General features: G+C 39.5%; 1 non-coding gene across 1 annotated transcript; it reads right to left on the minus strand.

Annotated features, from left to right (window-relative positions):
* Positions 1-2171: 2171 nt before the first annotated feature.
* Positions 2172-2278, minus strand: LOC127117206 (small nucleolar RNA R71). The gene has a single exon (XR_007801962.1). It is a non-coding gene; the product is annotated as a small nucleolar RNA R71 (small nucleolar RNA).
* Between the last annotated feature and the right edge of the window lie 2691 nt (positions 2279-4969).

The raw sequence follows: 4969 nt of genomic DNA on the forward strand, positions 1-4969 counted from the left end.
GCATTTTGTGCTTATGGCTTACCCCATGGCGGGCGCCACAGACCAAGCCATGACGTGTACAAGTCCAACTTCCTCAACTCCCACGTTTCCCCACTTCATCCACTAAGGCGCCCCACTTTGTGCTTGTGGTAGGCGCCATAGCCTTGTGGCGGGCGCCACAAGAAGGAAACCGTTTCCTTTATTTTCAAGTTGAAGGGCATTCAAGTCAATTCCACCTTTTTTATTTTCCTATAAATAGAAACGCGAATTCAATTTTACAACCATCCAAACATAGAACAGAGGCAAACTCAGAAGCCAATTTGTTTCACTTAGGCATATATTCAGTATTTTATAGTGGTAGTCGCTTCGCATTGGAGTGTTACCACAATTGTGTCATCAAGTCTGTGATAGAGTCTGTAATCGAGTTTGGAGCACTTTGGAAGGAAGTTAATCCTGCCGCCATTTTCTTTTCCGCATTGCAATTTACTCAGCCCTCCGATTGGAGCAGGTTTTCATTACTCGCCTTTACTTTATTTATTTCCCACACTCGCCTTTACTTTATTTATTTCCCGCACTCGCTTTACTTTATTTATTTCCCGCACTCGCTTTTACTTTATTTATTTCCCGCACTCGCTTTACTTTATATATTTCCTCGCACTCGCATTTACTTTATTTATTTCCTCGCACTCGCTTTAAATTATTTATTTCCCGCACTCGCTTTTACTTTATTTATTTCCTCGCACTCGCTTTAAATTATTTACTTTCCGCACTCGCACTACTTTTATTTACTTTCCGCACTCGCACTACTTTTATTTAAATTAATGCACTTTTATTTTACCATGTCTAACTAAATCTAAAAGGTTAGAATGTAAGGATCGTAATTGAACCGATAATCCGTACAATTGTTCGTAGAAACACCTAAGGGCTATTTTAACTTTCAACTTAAGTTTTCCCGCACTTCAAATCAGTTGGGTAAGATCGAAAGCCGTCCAACGTCTTTATAAACTTAATTGTTTTTAACTATTTCAAAAACAGCGAAAGCGCTTTGTCTAGTTCATTAGGAGTTTTTAACATCAAGGAGAAAAGAGATTTTAAAACTATTTTCGGACGCGTTTATAAGTTTAGAGTCTGGTTCGTAAGAACCTCTTTTGGTTAAGAAATCCAGGTTATAATACTTTTCAACTTAGTTAAGATACTATATTTCTTAAAAATAGGTTTACTACTCTAACGCAATGCGCGCCTTTTTATAAGTGACAATAAGAGGGTTTGATTAGGGAGTACAACTCGGTTCTGAATACGCGAAAGCGACAGTTCCTATTAAATTAGTTCTTTTCAAAGTAGGAAACATTGCCCATAAGTAGTTTTATTAGCAAGTACTTGGATTATCAATTGATACGTGAATTACATTCGACCCTGTCTTTATAAATTATATTCTATTTTCAATACTTTACTTTTCATTGCACACTACAAAAACACCTATTTCGACTGCGTTTGACAAACACCATAACAACAGATAACGATAGATTGACACTTGGTCTTTGTGGTTCGATAATCTTTTATATTACTCTGACGCGTTCGTACACTTGCGAACACCAAGTTTAACAACGCATCAAGTTTTTGGCGCCGTTGCCGGGGACCAATTTCGTCAAATTTCATTTTCTTGTTGTTATATCGTTTAGACTTAGGTTATTTCCCGCCGGTCAATGCGAAGAACTCGCAGTACCGGAAGTTTAAGTTTAGTAAATCCTCTGGCGGAACCTGAACGTTACGCTCGCGCACGTTTGTTCTTTCATAGAATTAAGAGAGCTATGGCCGAAGATCAAAACCAAAGACCTCTTAAAGATTTCGCTCAACCATCTAACGAAGAACCTAGTTCTAGTATAGTAAACCCAATCATCCCAGCCAATAGTTTTGAACTTAAACCATCTCTGTTAGAATTAGTGCAACAAAGACAATTCGCGGGTCTCGCTACCGAGAACCCTAACCAACATTTAAAAATATTTCTTCAATTAGCATATACTTTTAAAACCAATGGAGCTTCTCCTGAGGCAATACGTTTAAGATTATTTCCTTTCTCCCTCAGAGATAAAGCCCTATCATGGTTAGATTCCCTTCCACCCAATTCCATTACGACTTGGGATAACCTTAGAAGAGTTTTTCTTGCTAGATATTTTCCCCCGAGTAAGACCGCCGTTCTTCGAAACCATATAACTAGATTTACCCAAAACCAAGGAGAATCGTTGTTCGAAGCTTGGGAGAGATATAAAGAGTTGTTACGAGCATGCCCACATCATGGTTTAGAATATTGGTTAATCATTCAAACCTTCTATAATAGACTTCATTATAACACAAAGATGACCATCGACGCTGCCGCAGGCGGTGCTCTGATGAACAAACCTTACCCTGAAGCTAGTGCCCTCATCGAAGACATGGCTCAAAACCATCAATCATGGGGAGTCGAACGAGCGACGGTGGAGAAGAAGGAAGCCCAAGGAGGAGTGCATGAACTAATCTCTATAGACATGATGTAAGCTAAAATGGACGCATTAGCTCTCAAAGTCGAGCATATGTACACGAACCCGAATACTATAGCCCCAGTTTCGTCGGATTGTGAGATATGTGGAACCCAAGGACACCAACCCGCTGAATGCAGTCTATTAAACGAAACCCACTCCGAGCAAGTGAACTACACCCAAGGGAACCCATATTCAAATACCTATAACCTTGGATGGAGGAATCACCCTAACTTCTCCTATAGTAACAATAACCCAATTCAAAATAATGCACCTCCGAGACCTAGTTATCAAGCCCCTAGATCAAATCAACCTATGCAACCTGTACCACCAAACCCGAGCCTTGAAAAAATTATGGAAAATTTTATCACCGCTCAAACCCAACAAAACAAGGAGTTCATGAACCAAAACATTCATGTTAACGAATTGATTACTCAGTTAGGAACCAAGGTTGACCAAATAGTTACTCATACCAAGATGCTTGAAACACAGATCTCTCAGGTAGCTTTAAACCAAGCCCCTCAGACTACACCTGGAGGACAATTCCCTGGACAACCTCAACAAAATCCGAGAGGACAAGTCAATGCCATTATCCTAAGAAGTGGGAATGCTTATGACGAGCCACCAAACCCAAGATTAAGTGAACCCGAAACTTCTAAGGAATGTACCAAACCCCCGGACGAAGTAAAGGAACCAGAGGAATCTGAAAACCAGGAAGGTCGAGATAAAGGAGAAGAACCTAAAGATAAAATTTACGTACCGCCCCCTCCATATAAACCACCTATACCATATCCGCAAAGACTCAAACAAACCCAAATTAATAAACAATACCAAAAATTTATTAAAGTTATAGAAAAACTTCATGTAGAAATCCCTTTCAAAGAAGCCATCACCCAAATACCTTCTTATGCAAAGTTTCTCAAAGACATCCTTACCAACAAACGTAGACTTGACGATCCGAAGCCTTTGGATGGTAATGCTATTTCCGAGGACAAATTAGCAAAGAAAGATAAAGATCCTGGAAATTTCTCCATTCCTTGCCTTTTGGGTAATCATGTCATCGATAAAGCTTTTCTAGACTTAGGAGCTAGTGTGAGCTTAATGCCTCTAGCAGTTTGTGAGAGGTTAAACTTAGGAGAATTACAACCCACTAAGATGTTACTTCAGTTAGCCGATAGATCTGTCAAATATCCGATAGGCATTTTAGAAGATGTCCCTGTTAGGATAGGTCGACTATTTATCCCTACTGATTTTGTCGTCATGGACATCAAAGAGGAAAATGATATACCAATTCTTCTAGGTAGACCATTCTTATCGACTGCAGGAGCCATAATAGATGTCAAGAAAGGAAAGTTGACATTTGAGGTAGGTGACAAAAAAATAGAATTTATACTTTCGAAATTTCTTATGGCACCTGTGATGGGAGACTCGTGTTATGCCTTAGATATCATTGATGAATGTGTTAGAGAATTAGAACAAAAAGAAATTATAAAAACAATCAAGTTACCATCAACCACCATAAAGGAAGATGATGACTTTAAAGAACCTTACATCGATGATAACCTTTACGAATCTTTATCCCTTACTCCAGATCCTATGCCATGCCCTAAGAAACCAACCTTAGAACTTAAGGAACTGCCTAAGAACCTGAGATATGAGTTCCTCGATGAAAAGATGAACCGTCCAGTTATAGTCAGTGCTACCTTGAGCCAAGAGGAAACGAACCAACTTTTAGACGTTTTGCGAAGACATCCATCAGCCTTAGGATATAATATCTCTGACCTGAAAGGTATAAGCCCGTCCGTATGCATGCATCGGATTTTGTTAGAAGAAGATTCAAAACCCTCTAGGGAGCATCAGAGAAGAATAAATCCTATAATGAGTGATGTTGTTAAGAAGGAAGTTCTTAAGTTGCTTGAGGCAGGTATAATCTACCAGATCTCGGATAGTAAGTGGGTGAGCCATGTGCATGTAGTACCTAAAAAGGGAGGCATCACAGTCGTACAAAACGATAAAGGCAAACATGTAGCAAAACGTTTAGAAGGAGGATGGCGGATGTGTATAGATTATAGAAAATTAAATAAAGCAACTAGGAAGGATCATTTCCCTTTACCATTTATAGACCAGATGTTGGAGTGTCTAGCCAGACACTCTTACTTCTGTTAATTAGATGGGTACTCTGGATTCTTCCAAATACCTATTCACCCCGATAATCAAGAAAAAACTACTTTTACATGCCCCTATGGAACCTTTGCCTACAGACGAATGCCTTTCGGCCTCTGTAGCGTCCCAGCTACTTTCCAACGCTGCATGATGTCAATCTTCGCAGATTACCTTGATGGTATCATGGAAGTGTTTATGGATGATTTCTCGGTTTGCGGATTCAATTTTCACAATTGTCTTGCTAACCTTGAGAAAATCCTGGAGAGATGCGTGGAGGTGAACCTCGTGCTAAATTGGGAAAAATGTCATTTCAT

This window comes from Lathyrus oleraceus, chromosome 1 (assembly GCF_024323335.1).
Source record: "Lathyrus oleraceus cultivar Zhongwan6 chromosome 1, CAAS_Psat_ZW6_1.0, whole genome shotgun sequence".
NCBI lineage: Eukaryota > Viridiplantae > Streptophyta > Magnoliopsida > Fabales > Fabaceae > Lathyrus > Lathyrus oleraceus.